Below are 18,674 nucleotides of genomic sequence, written 5' to 3' on the forward strand. Positions count from 1 at the left end.
AGGGACACCTGCATCTCGGCATCAGCCAACAGTTTGTTTTTTGAGCTCAAGCTCCTTCAAAACGGCAGCAGCACGCATGCTTCCTTTCCCGTTCATTTCTCAATGCGTAGGTCCTTTCTGTTCTTGTCCTCCTTCCGCCACTCCTTCGTCCCACAGACCATTTGAAGCATCTTCTTGACACGTTGCACAGTCCACGTGCGATTTTTCTAACTCCCTAGGGGGCTCGAAAACATCCGAAAAATCGGCCAGTTAGAAAAAATAAATGCATGTCATTTGCTGGCCATAAGGGCTCAAACCGCCACAGGCACATTCGAAAACACCTTGAAGGCCTGTCGATACTGTTAGGAACGGCCTGCTCAGGTGCAAGTTTTGCTAGCCAGTTGCGACAGCGACGGCAACCTTTGCTTGGAACGCCACCATTACGCTCTAGCCTCGTCGCCATTTTGACTAAACGCGGTCGGCGAATCAACTATTGTTACTGAGCCCGCCACCGCCCACCTGGTGGGCCGCAAGCGGGGGAGTGCCCGCGGGAAGGCCTACTGATGCCTCTTCCCACGCGCCGTTCGAGACGCAAGACAAGTCGGCCACGCTGCAGGGGTCAGCTCAGAGTTCTGCGAAGTCCGTGTGACGTCGGTTCTGGACCGTGAACCTGTGTGTGTGTGTGCGTGTCTGTATAAGCCGTCCCACGGAGAGGCGGCATGTTTACGATAGCTGGACGAACGTTTCCGTCACCTTGGAATCGAGGGGGGACCGAGTGCTCATAAACCGCTGTTGTACGGATGCTCGAGGAGTTTCTCAAGCAGTCATGTTAGATTGATGCACTTTTCTCTCGCAGTCATGTTAGACTGATGTACTTTCTCTCGCAGTCATGCTAGACTGATGTAGATACTGTAAATAAACCCACATTCCTCGTTCTCGACGAGAAGCAGTCCTTCCCTTCAACAACGTCCTCAGCGTGGATAAGTTGGACGACGGCATATCAGCTACCTTCTAATTCAGGGGGCACGACATCGTTTTAGACATGGAGCATTCACCGATGCTTCTGTTCCAGGTGCACCTACTTCTGCTGGCCCTGCCGCTGTCTACCGCATCATGTACTACTCAGGAAGCAGTCAGCACGCCAGCAACTAACCGCTCTGTGGAATGCCCGACATCGCCAAAGTTGGGATTCATTCCGGCCTGCTGCTGGCAACGAGGAATATCAAGACGACATGCCGGCACTATCAGCACAGGATACGCAGCTTATAAGCAGTCATTCGGCGCCGCCCGGCTGGGGCACGACATCGTTTTAGACATGGAGCATTCACCGATGCTTCTGTTCCAGGTTAGTTACCTGAATGGTTGTTCTTGCCTGAAGAGCAGCAATCGCTGTCTTTTTGTGGTGTCGTGCCCCAGCGAGCTGCCACTTGCTATCAAACGCTGTAAGAACTTGTTGTGCTTGTTCATATGTCGGGTACGCTTACTTCTTTCTGGAGACGTCGAATCAAATCCTGGTCCTGTTGACCTAGCTACCATTTTGGAAGCGTTGCGACGTATCGAAACTGGTCAAGATGAAATTCGAAATGACCTGCGAGCCCTTAAAAGTTGGCAGGCATCTGTCGATGGTCAACTGAAACAGTTATCCATTAGGCTTCAGACTGTTGAGGGTGATCTCAAATCAATTAAAAGTTTGGGCAATAGGTCATCATCCGAGTCTCCTGAAGAATGCCATGCTATCTCGAGGCAGCTTAAAACAATAGAGATGCATTGCGAGGATGCCGAAAACAGACTTCGGCGGTGTAATTTACTCTTCTTTGGCATCCCTGATGATCGAAACGAATCATGGCCATCATCCGAATCTAAAGTTATCAACTTGTGCAGTGAACACCTTGGCATCACCATATAACCCACCAAAATAGAACGCGCACACCGCCTTGGCCAGTTCAACAGAGAGAAGAACAGGCCAATAATTGCTAAATTTATGTTTTTTAAAGATAAACAAAGCATAACAGAAAATGGCTACAAATTCAAAGGCACGGAATTCGCTGTTCGCGAAGATTTTTCGCTCCAAACACGCATCGCCCGACGCAAGCTCATTGCCTTTCACGAAAACCAAGGGCGTACCGTTGAAGTTAACCCTCGACAAACTGCGAGTAGATAACACTTCTTACAAGTATGACTCACTTTCCGATACCGTAGTACCAATTTCGCGATAGCTAGAACTTAACCCGATAACATGCGCGTCTGACAACCCCTCTGCTGCGCAACATACACACACCGAGCCTTCGTACCTAGCTTTATCATTTACTAACATTCGTAGTATAATTTCTAAATGCACCGAAATCGTATCGTACTTGGAAAATAGTAACTGTGATATTTTGGCACTAACGGAAACTTGGCTCTGTGGCGGCGTGAATGACAGCGAAGTTTTTTTCCGATACGGAGGACTATGTCATTTATCGCCGAGACAGACATAATCAAAGGGGAGGTGGTGTCTTGCTGGCAATAAAGAAGCACATCACTTCGTTTATAGTACCGATACCCTCCGCTATTGAGATAGTGTGGGTTTGTGTCACATCGACACTATCAAAGTCACTTTACGGAGTGTGTTACAGGCCTCTTGACAGCACTGATAACTTTGTTTCTAACTTGCGTGAGAGCCTTACCGCTGTTCATTCTAAATTCCCTAAAGCTGATATATTCATTCTTGGCGATTTTAATTTCCCAGACATAGATTGGCCTAACTTAAGAGGCAATTCGCGTGCATCTAATGACTTTGTCCAGCTCATCCTTGATTTTTCATTTGAGCAACTAGTCCTCCAACCAACGCGCATTACTAACGTCTTAGACCTTGTTCTAACAACAGCACCTAATAGAGTTAGCACCATTTCAATCACTGATGGGTTCAGTAACCACTCATTATTAGAATTTACAGTTCGCACACCTTCATGCACACGTAATCTAACAACAAAACGAATATTTGACTATAAAACAGCAGACTATAATGCCATTAACCGAGATTTACAAAGCTTTTCATCTAGATTTATCGCAACATTTTCTCAACGATCAATCAACAAAAATTGGTGCCTGTTTAAGGTACAACTACTAGGTTTAGCAAATAAATACATACCTCAGATCTCATTTCGCACCAACTGCTCCAAACCATGGTTTAATAAAACTTTGAATGCGTTAAAAAACAAAAAGAAACGTTTATACAGGGCAGCCAAAAGCGTCAACACGTTAGTTTCGTGGAATAAACATAAAGCCTGCGAAAAAGCCTACTGCAGTTCCCTTCGTCGTGCAAAGCATAAATTCTTTTCCGATGACCTTCAGTCAATGATAAAAAATAATCCTAAGAAATTCTGGAAAACAATATCTCCTTCAAACAGCACTGACACTCCCACTCTCGTGGATAGCACTGGTCTTCCCATACCGGGAGAGCGCTGCGCATCTGTATTTAACAACTACTTTCTTTCCACGTTCACAAAGGAAGACCTTTCCAATATGCCAAAGATGGCAGACTCTGATTATTAATATATGACTCCTATTACCGTAACAGCCGCTGGAATCGCTACTTTGATTAACAATCTCAAATTATCGAGTATTATCGAGTCAATTATCGAGGATTTGATGGCATCAACACGAAAATCCTAAAGAATACAGTAGTCCCTTCCAGTACAATCCTTAGCTACATATTTCAGCAGTCACTGTCAACAGGGGAGCTGCCGAATGATTGGAAAGTTGGCAAAATCATACCCATTTTCAAGTCAGGTGACAAGAGCAATGTGAGTAATTACCGTCCAATATCACTAACCAGCGTTCCCTGCAAGTTACTCGAACACATCATTTTTACTAATGTCGTTCATCACTTAGAATGTAATAACTTCTTTTTTAAACATCAGCATGGATTCAGAAAAGGCCTTTCATGTGAGACACAACTAATTGAATTCACTACGGATCTTTTTCAAAATATGGACGACAATGCTCAGACTGACTCAATATTCATCGACTTCTCTAAAGCATTTGATCGCGTGGCTCACTGTCGCCTCATTTCTAAACTCTCATGCTTAAACCTTGACGACCTAACAATTTCTTGGATAAGAAACTTTTTGTCTTTTCGAAAGCAGTCCACTGTCATTGACCAGTACTCTTCCCCTTTCAGTAACGTAACATCAGGCGTACCTCAGGGAAGTGTCCTTGGACCCTTACTCTTCCTGATTTTCATCAATGACTTGCCATTAAACATTACATCCAGTGTTCGACTATTCGCAGATGACTGCGTTATCTACCATCAAATCCGCTCCCCCGCTGATCATATTGCTCTTCAACGTGACCTTCAATGTGTCACTAACTGGTGTCTGGATTGGCAAATGACCCTAAACACTAACAAATGCATACTGATGACATTTACTCGCAAAAAGTCCTACTCCATTTTCAGTTACTCACTTGACAATAGTATCGTCGCTCGCACGTCTTCATACAAGTACCTTGGAATTATTCTGACACCTAGCCTTTCATGGTCATCCCACATTGAGAAAATAACGGCTAAAGCATCGCGCACTCTCGGGTATTTAAAACGTAACCTTCGCAGCGCTCCCTCCCTCACAAGAAAGATAGCCTACCAAACATTAGTGCAACCGCAGCTCGAATTCGCAGCTTCTATATGGTGACCTCATCAGGCATATCTAATCCATCTTCTCGAGTCGATCCAAAACCGTGCTGCACGTTTCATTACCAGAGATTATAGCCCATTTTCGAGCGTAACTAACATCAAGCTGTCGTTGTCGCTTTCATCTTTGGAATCGCGCAGGAATATAGCATTACTTTGTCTTCTGCACAAAATCATGCATAATGTACGCCCATCTACTTTACCACTCGTTCGTCCCTCCCGCACATCTAGACGCCTGCATAATCATCTCAGTTTCCAACGCATCTTCCGTCACACCAATGTATTCAACTGCTCAGCTTTGCCACGTGCGATTGCACTGTGGAATGGTCTTCCTGATAACCTCGCTGACATTAATGACCCATTAACCTTCAGACTAAAAATCACTGCATATTTGGCTAGTACTTAGCTAAAAACTAGTATCTGTTCAGTTTTGTTACTTTTAACTTCATTGTTATTTATTTATGTAAGCATTTGTTCTAAGGTTGTTTGCTTTACTGTATACTGAAAAGCTAACACCTGTTCGTTTACCTTCCTTGCTTTTTATCTTTGTTTACTTCGCGTTCTTTGTTTATTATTTGATTCTCTTTTTGTTCATACTTATGTAACAAAAGCTATGTTTTTGCTCCGCATTTGTTATCTGTACCGCCCCCCTCACGCAATACTCCTTCTGGAGCCTGTGAGGTATTATGAAATAAATAAATAAATGCCCGACTCCAATCTTGACAACGAGTTACGAACGGTGGGATTGAGCCCACAATCCTGACAATACACGTATTAGGCATATCAGTGCTCGTACTGTGACAGGACATACCGGGTGCACGCGTGTGTAATTAAGGCCTACATACTGTGTCCCGTGGCAACAGCCCCTTCCCACGCTTGTTATGCTTCACTGCAATACTTTTGCGTATGCTTCACCAAGTAACATTTCAGTAGAGAGGCGAAGCTGACTTTCGGGGACCGGCACTATACAACGCACCGTGCTTTCCAAGCTTCTAAGCCAATCGCGAGGGCCGCAAAGGCGGAGTCCGTCCCATTGCTGACAGCAGCGAATTATTTCAATAAAAAACACGGCACCCAACAGCAAGAAGCTGCATAGAGAACGTCGCCGCAGTGGTGGTTACGGCTGCCAGCGCATCTGCGTGCGAGAGCGCCGGTTCGAGGCGGCAAGGTAATAAAAATGGCAGAGGTGGTGGCTTTGATTAATGCCGTTTCGGACCTGCGGTCACGGCAGAACGTCCGGAAAATCGGACGGCGAAGAGTTCTTGCGTCAAAAATATCAAACGTTCTGATATACATTGACTCTGTGGGGTACGTGGTGGTGCCGCGAAGCCGTCCAAATTGTCGGGAATACGGAAAGTCGGTCGTTGACTGTACACTGGCAGCTCTCCAGCCGACGACAGGACATCAAAGACGATTCATTACGATTCCTGACTGTTACTCTAGCCAGCATTACTTTCGACCCTTTCAATAAAATTGCAGCTAATTTTCCCTGATAGCGGCACAAATTCCATGAGTTGTCCATGAGTTTTTCCAGACTACTCAAAATCCCTGAGAATTCCCGGTTTTCCCGATTGATAGACACACTGGGAAGCACCACTTTTACACGACAGCAGTTGCGGGGAAACAGGATACGCTTAAGTTCAAGATACGATGCAGTGCGCTGCTGCTATTTCTGAAAAACAAACGCCATGCAGATATGTCAAGCGGACAAATTACGCAGGGCGTTTTGAAGCACAGCCGCATTAATTAAAGCCCACTGCAGGGTCTGGGCAACACTACGGAGCGGTCGACCGTCAAATCAACAGTTCTGAGCCCACCGCGGTAGCTGCGCGGCTATTGCAATGCTAGAGGTCGAGGCCGGATGTGGTCCCAATCGCAGCAGCCGTATTTCGACGGGGGCGAAATAGATAACTCACGTGCACTTAGATTTTGGGACATATATTAAAGAACATCACGGTGTCAAAATTAATCCGGAGTCTGCCACTACGGCTTGCCTCATAATCCGAGTGTGGTTTTGGAAAGTCCAGCCCCATAATCCAATTCGATTTTAATACTTCTGCCACAATGCAATGTGCCATGTGAGAAAAATGGCAACGCTTTACCCTCTCAGAAGTTATAAAATATGGCGCACAACTACGCCTCAAGCAAACACCCCTCCCTGTGTGTTCTGTGTACTACGCAGAAAAATAGCAGTGGCGCAGGCAAGGTAACGTTTAACATCAACTCACCACTCTCGTGTTAGCCTAAACATTGAAGAAATTAAGCTTTAGCCGTCAACATCACAAATCAAAGAATCCGGCACGGAAAGCTTTGCTTTCATCGATTCACACAGTGCGTGGGATCTGTATAGTTTTCTTTTTTTACCTTTGGGACTGTGCTAAAAATCCGCACGAAGCTGCAACGATAACAACGATACCACCGCGGTTCGAGGCCGCAACGAGGTGCTATGACCAGGATGTCCAAGCCCAGTCCGTCCAGCAGATCTCGGCAGCCCTCGAAAGGCAACGACCGAGCGAAACCGGAGGGAGGCTGCCACCCCAAAAGAGGAGCAGGCGCGGTCGACCAAAGGAAGTAGCGCGGCCGCGGCCGAAGTACAGGCACCACACGCCGCAAAGACGTCATGGCTATGGTAGTCATGGCCGCGTCACGGTGACGCCTCCCTAACAGGGGAAGGCTAACCGTTCTGTAGGCATTCATAACAAAGTTTCTTCACTCACTCACCCTTGCCTCCACTAACCATACTCTCGGGCTTCTTAAACATAAGTTAAAAGAAGCCCCAATGCACGTTAAGAAACTAGCATACACCACATTAATCCGTCGCAAGCTCTTTCGAGCCTATAATAAAGAAATATATGCGCAAGCATTGCAGTTGAAAATGAAATAAGTACGTATGGCTTCAACTTCTACGTAGAATGCGGAAAGTAAAACTTGTAAAATGGCCATGTACTACAAAACACGCCAGCAAATTTCACTAACATACAATGAGAGATTCAGACCCAGAATCAAAGCTACATGTGAACAATATCGTAGCTATTGCTGAAATATTCGTCGAGTGCAATGTACAAGAGACGCCAGAAAATTTCTGAAAAATCTAACGAGTGACAGGCTGGGTATGCAAATTATCGCTGACCACAGTATAAACGCAAAACGCAGCACGTGGTTGCAAAACGCAAACGAGCTCACCCTTCCGGTATTGCCTGCACGTAGGGCGTACATCAAGTAACCAAAATAAATAACAGGCCATTTCACAGACATCCATAGCCGTCATATATTAACAAGGAGAAAAAAATTGGCTGTGGTTTAGCTCTGGGTAAACCTGGTTGAATTGCGAAAACAGTTTCCTGGGCGCGTTGTAACCTTTCTCTCATTCCTCCTAGCTTGCTTAGCTTTCGCCTTATAATTAAACCATTTCGAAGCAGTAGAGCAACTAGATTCAGATATAGACTCTTCGTCGGGAATTTCCATGGCGAGATTGATCAACCAACGCGTAGCGCACCGCTATATATCCCAGTGAAGCCGCCACCGAGCGTGCGCAAGGCGAGGTTGTGGTCATATCAACGGCGAGATCACCTATAGACAAGAACGGCACCGAGAGCGGCGCTGCTGCGCCGGCGTTGAGAGCGCCGCATGCGGAGCAAAATTCTATTAGCCGGTGGTGCCCCTCTCCCATCTCTCGTTCGCGCCGCCTTGATTGCCTCCTGCACTGCGCGTGTTTGGGCACGTTTCGCGCCGCGCGCGGTGTGTGCGCGTGGACATTTCTTTCGAAGGGCGGTGTACAGTCTCTCTCACATTTAGGGGAAAACTCGAAGCGCATTGCATCGCGATGCGGCGAGCGCTTGAGTCAAGCGGCGGCAGCAGCTCGCGCAGATGCTCGAGGGGCGGGATCTTGAACGGCGTCGTCTGCTACGGCGACGCACGCTGGCCGCATTGTCGAGAAACGTTCTACTGTCAGGTGCAGGGCGCTGATCACATCGTTACTGCGTGAAAGGAGCCGGTATTCTTTGCTAAGCGTTGCGCGACGCCCACTGATACGCCTCGAATGTAAGTTCATCGCTGCATGGCAGTCATAGACGACGTACTGATTCCATACATTCTTGACGGCCCGTTTCTGGAAGGCGACTAACTATTCTAACGCGATAGGACGCCGATCCACACTGCTCGTGCTGTGCAAGAACTGCTAGAAGAGCGCGCAGTCACTCTCTTGGAGCGGCCGCCTCAATCCCCGGGCGCCAACATCATTTAAAATGTCTGGGGCTCGTTGAAAGTATCGCTGGCGCAACATCCCCTCTATCAGTCGCCCGAGGATAGGCTTCGATCCACCATCGTCAGTGACTGAGACGTGCAGCGAATGAACACATCCCTGATCAAGTCATTCTACACTTCACTGCCTTCCAGGATGAGCGCTGTCATCGCTGCCGCTGGGGACATGACGAGATACTAACTGAAGTTCCGAGCGTGACGTGTCCAATTCCCCACCGGCGGGCAGGGTCTGTCTGGTGTAGCGAAAGATTATCGAGAAAAATCACTTCCAGCTCATTGTCTGAACCTACAACGTTCATTTAATCGTGTCCGTTTGTTTCACCGTGTTCGACTCCCATTGTTTAGTGCTTTGTTTTCCTTTCGAGTCAAACAAAGACTGAGCACGTTGCGCGCACATCTTGGTGCGTTTTGTCGCTGCTCATTACGGTAGCACACACAGTGAAGAAATATACGTGCACACGCTCAGTACTCCGGCCTTTCGAAAGAACAAATGAACCATGTTGTCAAAAGAAGTTTGTGGAACTCCATTATCGCCAATGAAGGATCAGAGTGTGGCGACGCACAACGTTTAGTAAAGAATATGAGCTCAGTTCCCGCAGTACCGATGAAATCGGTGCATTGCCCCTGACAGTACCACGCTTCCCGAAAATGCGGCCAGCGCGCGCCGCCGTAGCAGACGACGCAGATCACGGCACTGCCCCTCAAGCGTGTGCGCCTGCTCGAGCTGCTGCCGCCGCACGACTCCATTGCTTGCCGCATCGCGACGCAATACGTTCCGAGTTTACCCCTTAGTGTGAAACAAACTGCACACGCTATATTTGCCTTTAAGAAGATCGGTACGCTTGACAATTATTTTTATGGCTGCAATGCGGCGAAACGGCAGCGTCTGCTTAACCATGTAAGGGACGCAGAGCAGGTAATTGGAAACGACATCGTATGTGCCGCCGGAAAAATCGTCAGCACATACGATGCGGCACATACATACGGCACCTACGAGCTAAAGTCATTTTTGCAGTTTCTCACATTATGTTTGCTACAAATCCGTGTTGTCTCTGATGGCGACAACGGACTTCTATCGACACTGTGCGGAAATAAACAAGATATATCGCTGCATAGCACAAGTACGACATGCGCACACAACTTTAACTAGTACGTCCCCTACAATATGGAATAGAGGCAGCAATGTAGACAGCTTGGTCATTTTTTAACAGTACTCAAGAGACGGAAGTTGAAAGTATTATTAATCATTCCTGCTTCAGCAATGCCGGCGCGACCAAGACGCGGGTGTGTATCGTCCAGTAACCCGATCGATCGGTGCGGTGGTGAAGCGGGAATGAACTCCGGTCATGTTCAATGCATCATGCACATATTCAATTTCTCGGCACGCGTGAACTTCGGCCACTGCTAGCGCATACAACAGACGTGGTTTCCATTCTTAGACAGCGCACACACAAACGAAACACGAGAAAGAAGACAGGACAAGCGCTCGTTTAACTTAAAGTTTTTATATGAATAAAAGGATTATGTACCGAGTAATTATTAATTTCACGTGGGTTACATATAGAAACCGTCATACACTCAGGAGTGATCAATAAACGATCTCGCTTCGTTTGCCAGATGTTTACTTCGCTCGGCGCACCGCAGTAATCCATGTCTGTCGTCTGCTTCTTTCGTACCATTTTCTTGTGAATCGGTATAATTTCACTGGTGGCATCAACCTTTTCATGTTTACATTGCTGTCGTGACAGTTAACAACACAATAATAATTTCCGGTCATCCGAAGAGGCGCCGTCGCAAACAAGAGACGTTTCGCGCGCAGCGCGAACTGAACGCGGGCGCGACCGCGAAGGGAAGCGGCGACGGAAACCTACACCTTCTCGCGTGCAGCGCGCGCGAGAAAGCCTTCTCGCGTGCAGCGCGCGCTCAGCCTGGCCTCCTCTGGCTCAGCGCGAGCGAAGGGAACCGGCGGAAGCAAACCCCCGGGGGATTGGAAACCGTGCCGCCAGGGGAGAAACGAGCGCTGGCGTCTCGGGCGAAACTTGGCGTGCGCTCGTCTATTAGGCGCGAAGCATGCTCGGGGGCCACTGCACACGCCACGAGGGAAGCAAGCCGACGTCACACGTCGTCATAGCAACGGAGAGAGCTGACATCACACCAGCTGCTAAGCGCCGCGCCGGCTCTGGGGGAGCCACGGCGTGGCCACAGCATGCGCGACGAGCGGTTAGACCTGGCGTAGTATTAGCAGAGTCCTTCCATTTATTAGACAGCTTTAGTTACACCAGAGTCCTTCCATTTTTTTTTCTGGTCACGAAACTGCCGCCTCAGTTTCATATAGAGCCAGCGCCCGCCGCTAGAGGCGCAACCGTGCATGAGAGGGTAGAGTTAGTGTATGTGCTACCACAGGTACTGTATATGCTACCTACGGTAGCATATACAGTAACTCTATGAGAGGGCATGCGAACGCCGCTTCCGCTGTGGTTGTGTGTGGGGCAGCCTCGGTATTCTAGCTTTCTCAACTTCTTCAACCGTCGCTTTAGTTTCACGCAACTATTTTTAACATTGAATATGCTTAAATTACTGCCTGAGCGCGTCTTCTGCCATGACATGAGCGCTCGAGAAGAAAAAGAAGCCGCTCATAACATGGAGCTTGCGGCGGTCTCAGACAAAAAAAAAAGAAATCTGGCATTTTAAGAGCCAAAACCACTACACGATTATGAGGCACGCCGTAGTGGGGGACTCAGGATGAATTCTGACCTCCTGGGATCCTTTAATATGCACCTAAATTTAAATAAACGGGTGTTTTGCATTTCGCCCCCGTCGAAATGCGTCCGCTGCACACGGCCGGGCGGTCTCGGTCCAGATTTCTTCATCATCGCCGTTCGCCTCAACACTTCGGTGGGCTCCGCTTTTTAATATTTGCCTGAAATGAAACACCGTGCATAGGCAACTAAGCGCCAGTGGTCCCACTTATCACCAGATGCAGACATATGGGCTGTTGCACCCCCGCTTACCCGTAAGTAAGCGCCAACTCTCCGCTGCGCATAGCGCCAGATTGTTCGCCGAGCACAGCTGTTCACTTTCTGTTAAACTGTGGCAGAGAAGGACTCTGACTGTGGGCAGTATCTTATAAGGAGATGCAAAGAATGAAATTGTTATTGCAAAGGGCTGCTACTGTAGAATACTTAATGACAAAGAAAAAGAAATTGAGCTGCTCCGTGCGCTTAAGATTTCTCTGCAAAGCGATGCCATTTCTGAATGAGATTTAGGTAGGATTAATGCAAGACAAACTTCGCTACTAAATGTCTTCGGTGCGGCTTTTACCAACGGATTAAGGCGAACGTGAGGTGTTAGGACCTGCACAGTTGAAACTAGCTGTACTGTAATTAGGCAATCGCTTTAGCAAGCAGTCGTTTAGAAGCGTCAGTAAGCCTAGCACTTATTCACGCTGCTCGTGGTTTCGACGCACAAACGACGAGAATAGGTACTTTGATTTCTAATGCGCAACTATTTACAATATGTTAAAATGCTGCAATCACCGGTCCTGATATTCTTACCATGGTCGAAAAATGAAAAGAAAACTTTATAATTCGATTAAGAAAAGAAATAAAACGTGTTGGTGCAAAAACAACATACAAGGACGATCATTTATTCATCATGTAAAATAAGCGGAGCGAAATACAGACAGCACAGAGGCGTCCGGTCACGAATGGTCCAGCATTCACAATGCAAAAAGTTTGTTAAAAGCATGACACTGACACATTAAGCATAAAGAAATAACATCAAACGTGATAGATATGCATTGGGGGCAGGAAACAAACAGCAGCAAACGAATGGCAATAAATACAGAATGCATCATCGATTGTTTCTATAAACAAGAAAGTGTAAAGCATGAGCATTTCATAACACATGGCTAAACAACTCTCGAACGAACACAAGTAGCCACATCACAAATACAGCAATTTTTTTAAACTGGCTTGTTAGAGATACCACCATTCTACTTCTTCAGCTGTTACTTGCAACACGTGTTCGGCATCGTTGTCCCACCCCGCCACTTCAACTAAAGAGACCAGCACTCGAAAAACAGCGCAGCACATGCACAGAACGCACCCGTTCACTCAGCTCGCCTCGCGCTGCGCACGCGTTTTGGTACGCTAACGATGCCCTCTGTGGCACAGTGGCGCCGCGTCGCGGCACCTTTGGGCAGCATATGAACCTCTCCCATAGCGTGACGGCGGAGTTTCGTGACCAGACAAACATGGAAGGACTCTGGTTACACGTATGTAGAGACTTCACGTACGCAAACGTGAAGAGCCTACGAACCTTACGTGCACGCTATCTGAAACGCTTTTAGCTACACGTACGCGACGCGCACCAAGAGGGACCACGTAGCTCCATCTACCGGGAAATGTGAACACGGCGGTGGCCAATTCAATCCTGTCGCCGTGTTTCGATGCAAGTGGTCTTCGCGTGCACGGCCCGCTATCGCTTGTTCGTGATCTCGCGAAACTCCCGCGCGAAGTTGTCTACGTGGGCAACAAACGCACGCAAAGAATTGAATCGCACGTACGTCCGTGAGACCAGCGCGCGGCCGCTACGTTCTATGCATGCGCACTGCTTACACGTAGAAGCTCTACGTACGCAAAGCCTCTACGTATGTGCAACTAAAACTGTCTATTGCTTTCGCAATAATAAATATTTTAGAAAGTCGGGAAGCCTGCAGCAGAGGAACAGCGCGAAACAGCTGCTCCGAAACAATACGGCACCCTTCCTCCCCACGAAACCGGCAAAAATGGCGGCGAGGCGGATGATTCCGGTCCGTCTCCAGTTTCGCGCTCGAGCTCGCGAGGGTAATGGGCCCGGCGTCAAGCATCAGCTGATCAACTCAACAAGGTCTTACTCTTTATGTTCGCTGAGGTCGTGCACAATTACGAAAACCGCTACAATACCCGCCTCTTGTTTAGATGAAGCACGAACAATTGGGCGCGAGTTCGGAGAGATGACAAAAGGGCAACAGCTTCTTTTTTATTTAAGTGCTTAAAATTATGCTCTTTATAACTCGAAGAGACAATGAATAGAGCAGTGAACATATTAGTTTCATATGTACTCACATTTAGAAGCCTTGCTGTGCGTTCTCAAGGTTCTCAAACTTCCTTCGTTTCCTGGGCAGCCGTCTCAACTCCTCACAACATACCCTTCAAAGTTTCGTCGACGAACACCACAAGGAACACGAGTTTTGGAGCACATCGATATGTAAGCTGCCGAAGAACAGGAAGCAGCTTGTCGAAATGTCCAACCGCTTCACGACCAAATGGCGCAACCATTCCGCGGCAAATTTTTCCCTCCTCAAGGCCGTAGTCACACAAAGGGGGAGAGAGTGAGGTACGTCCGTCAACCCCGGCATCTCCGCCGCTTCTGCAAGCACTGGGTGCGCGCCAAATCACCGGCTTGGCTCTTGAGTGCCGTGTGCAGGCGTTGTCTTATTGGTTAGCTTGAGCCACGAGATCTGCCGCTTCGCTAGTCGCACGCGCGCCGTGTACCTGGTTTTACGCCTGTTTTTGAACTCGTTGACCACGCCAGCTCCGTCGGCTTTTGCGGGAAAAGTTGATTATGGCGCGAATACGTAGAAGTAGATGTTTGATGGTGACATTGAGCGCTGTTTGATTGCTGCATATTTCTAATACATCGGTGTTTCTTTCCTTATTTTTCTTCTTCTTTTAATTAATATTGTATACAGTTACAACAGCCGTTTCTAGGAAAACTAATTTATTCTGGGTGAACCTGTGCCCGTCAACAAAACCCGACTGAATACACAACAGCAACAACAAAACGTTCCTCGAGCTACGCTTCTTCGAACGTCATTCTCCTCTTTGTCGCCTCCTGTCACGTGCCAATCGTCCGATTCTCGCGCACGAGCCGCCGGCCTGTCAGCACCGGCCGAGCGTTGCCTTGCGGTGCTTTGCTTACTGCAGTGCAAGCAAATCAGTGCTTAAATCGCTGAACTCGAGCCCAGCATCGTGAGCCAATGTGTCGTTGTCAAGGTCATCCATTGCAACGAGCTTCGAAGTTGGCATCATAAAATAAAGAACCAGCTTATCGTCGTGCGCTTTCCCTTTAGTTCCGCTTTCGCGCTGCTGTCGGCTCTGTCTTGGCTCTGTTTCTGGCCGCGCGTTTGCGTTTTGTGCAGAAAAGCCGTAGCGCCGTCTGCGGGAGCCGTTTTACTCACCGACGGCGCAACGTCACTATGAGACCATGACGTCAACACTCCTCGATCGGAGGGCGCTAGAGGTACGCGGACGCTTCAGAACGCATTTTCTCTTAAAACAGGTCTCTTCTTCGCACGAAACATGCGTTTCGAGGTTTCCGGGATGGTATTTCAACAGTCCACGTTGACTTAATATTAAACTTTAGTGTCCCTTTAAGCTTGCATAAGCCCGCCCGCTGAGGAGCTCCCGGTGGACGCACCACTCTCGACCAGACACGGCCACCGTTGGACACTTGCGGTCGCGTCGAATGACGAAGTGGCCGTGAACAATTAGCATCTGCGTTTAAGGGCAGTGAGGAGATTCTTGGTTCACCGAGAAATGGCAATTATATGGGAGTGCTTGAGGCCATTGCCAAGTTTGATCCCTTTCTAGAGGAGCACATCAAACGCTACGAGAACAACGGAAAAGGTCACCCATCGTATCTGTCAAAAAACCATTTGTAATGAATTTATCGAGCATATGGCAAAGGCTGTCAAGGAACGTCTCGTTGACGAAGTGAAACGCACAAAATACTTCTCTTTAATTGTTGATTCGACTCCAGACCTTACTCACGTTGGTCTGCTGTCAGTTGTTTTACGATACTATTTAAATGGGAAAGTGTACGAACGCTTTCTTGGATTTTTTCCAATTGAATCGCATACCGGCTTGTATCTTTTCGTTACCGTGATGTCGCTATTGACGACCAATGGCATCTCAATTGATGATTGTAGGGGCCAAGCTTATGATAATGATAATCCCTCTGAAAGAACACAGCTCAACCGAAGTAGTAGACGCGCTTTTGACAGTAATCGCACGAGTCGGGTTTCCAGCCGAAATTCAGGGGGATCAAGGCTCAGTATTCACGAGCGCATTGACTTCCACATTATTGCAAAAGTGCGGGGTAACGTTGATACACATTTCCGTCTATCACCCTCAATCAAATAATGTAGAGAGGTGGCATTCAGTGCTTAAGAGAGTTTTGAGGGCGCTCTGTTACGAACGCAAGGAGGACTGGGAGAATTGTCTTCCGGCCACTTTACTTTGCGAACGGTTCCTCATGGGGCTACAGGGTTCTCGCCAGCAGAACTAGTGTATGGGAGGACACTCCGTTCTCCACTGAGAATGTGAAGAGAGATGAGGGAGGAAACAGGAGAGTCCAACAGTAGTAGAATACGTGCTAAGTGTGCTGGAACGGCAAAGTGCAACCAAAGAACTAGTCGAAAAGAACATGGGAGTAGCTCAAAAGAACGGCAAATTCTATTACGACAAGAATGCGAGGCTTCGTACGTTTAACGCCGGAGGCCAGGTAATAATCCTCAAACCTTCTAGAAACAACAAGCTTGAAGTTCAATGGGACCGGCCCGTTCAAGTATTGCACAAACTTCCAGATACTAACTATGCTCTGAAAATGCCCGGTTGTAGGAAGGAGGTGAGGATATACCACAGCAATTTGATGAAGCCATAGGTACAGCGAAGCGGAGTCGTTAACTGTACCATCACGGAGCAGGATAACACTAGTACCGAGCTTAATGAGTATAAGGCGACTTCCAACTCTGAAATCAGCATAGAAGAAGTGGTAAAACATTTGGTAAGCTCGCACTCTCTTTGACTCGAGCAGCTAGATGAGCTAAGAGGGCTGTTAGGGGAATATCTCGACAGATTCAGCGATGGGCCAGGTAAAACCGAGCGAATAACGCATGGAATAGAGCTGACTTTAACCGAACCCGTAAGATCGAAGCCTTACAGGGTGTCTCCACGACAGAGAGAAATTATGGAGGCACAGATATAGCGCATGCTAAAGTTGGGAGTTATTGAGCCCGCTGAGAGTGACTACACGTCACCGCTAATACTCGTAGAAACCCCTAACAAGGACCCTCGACCACGTGTTGACTACAGGAAGTTAAATGCAGGAGAGCACGTTGTTGGGCGAGTCGGTCGTACATACTTATAAGCAATGATTAGGCAATAAGGATCTAGGTATATATATTTGTGTTCTTTCTGAATAAAATCAGTCGCGAGTTTGCGCCCGTCCATGTCCGTACTCGTCCGTGTCTTTTTTTAGCGCAATTCCCTTGTTTAAGTTAAATGCCATCACTAGGGATCAGCTGTACCCGATACCCAACATTGAGGAACGAATTGAAAGAGTTAGCGCTGCTAAATACATTTCAACTATAGATCTCTTGCGGGGATACTGGCAAGTTCCCCTTTCAGAAAGTGCCAGCCGCTATGCCGCATTTATCTCACCTGTAGGCACTTTTCGCCGTGTCGCACTCAGCTTCGGACTGAAGAACACGCCGTTTAGCTTCTCTAAGTTAATGGATATTGTCTTGAAAGACTTGCAGGAGCTCGCCTTGCCATATCTTGATGGTGTAGCAATTTTTTCGAACAGCTCGGAACAGCACGTATCGCACCTCAAACAGGTGTTCTCACGGTTGAGGGAAGCTGGCTTAACGATGAAAGCGGAAAAGTGTAGGTTTGGCTGCTCGCAGGTTACTTATCTGGGCCGTGTTGTCGGTCAGGGCACGAGACGGGCGGCCGAGCTGAAAACAGCTATGCGATCGGAGAATTTTCACAGCCGCGCACGAAGACAAACATTCGTTCATTTTTGGGACGCGTGGGGTACTATAAACGGTACATTCCGAATTACTCGCAAATAGCAAGTCCTTTAACGGACGCCCTCCGAAAGGGAGCACCGAATAGCGTGCACTGGGATAAGGACAAAGAGAACGCTTTCCAAATTTTAAAACGCTATTGGTTTCTCGTCCTGTGCTTCGTGCGCCAGACTACACAAAAGAATTCATTGTTCAGTGCGACGCAAGCGACAGAGGTATGGACGTGGTACTTAGTCAGGTCGGCGACGATAATGAGGAACATCATATCCTCTATGCCAGCCGTAACATACTGTAAGATAGGAAGCCTACAGCGCTTCAGAGAAGGAATGCACTTGTTTGGTTTGGGCAGCCCAGAAGTTGTCGTGTTACTTGTACGGAGCGAGGTTCATTTTCGAGACGAACCACTGTCCTCTGACGTGGCTCAGTCAAATGTCACACAAAAATGGCCGCTTGCTCCGATGGAGCCTCACTCTCCAAGAGTACAACTTCTCCGTTAGATATAAGAAGGGAAAGTTGCATAGTAATGCGGATGGTTTGAGCAAGCTAATTTGAATTCTGTGTTTAAGGGTCCGGCCTAAATTTTAGGGTTGTTATTGTTAATTTTGTTAAGCCAAGAAGATCCCCTCTCATTTAACAGGACTCCATCCATGATTGCTGAATTTGTCAGCACGAAATTGCTTCGAAAATTGGTGTAGCGAAATGCAGAATTTGTGTTTAATGAGAGCAGCATTCCGGGCAAGTTGGTAATCCATTACTCAAATGATATTGCGCAACAAAAAAAAAAATGACACGGACGTAAGAGAGGACGACACAGCAAGAGCGAACTTTGAACTAAGTTTATTGTACCACTGAATCGATTTTATACATGTGAAGTAGTGTAGACAACGCATGCGCTTACATGAAAATGAACTG

General features: G+C 47.6%; 1 long non-coding RNA gene across 1 annotated transcript; it reads right to left on the minus strand.

The window, feature by feature from the left end:
- Nucleotides 1-11,655: 11,655 nt before the first annotated feature.
- On the minus strand, nt 11,656-14,301 carry LOC139060733 (uncharacterized). Its single transcript, XR_011514989.1, has 2 exons — nt 14,017-14,301; nt 11,656-11,828 (listed from the first exon to the last, which is right to left on the minus strand). It is a non-coding gene; the product is annotated as an uncharacterized lncRNA (long non-coding RNA).
- Between the last annotated feature and the right edge of the window lie 4,373 nt (nt 14,302-18,674).

The sequence above is a fragment of the Dermacentor albipictus genome, chromosome 6 (assembly GCF_038994185.2).
Source record: "Dermacentor albipictus isolate Rhodes 1998 colony chromosome 6, USDA_Dalb.pri_finalv2, whole genome shotgun sequence".
Lineage (NCBI taxonomy): Eukaryota > Metazoa > Arthropoda > Arachnida > Ixodida > Ixodidae > Dermacentor > Dermacentor albipictus.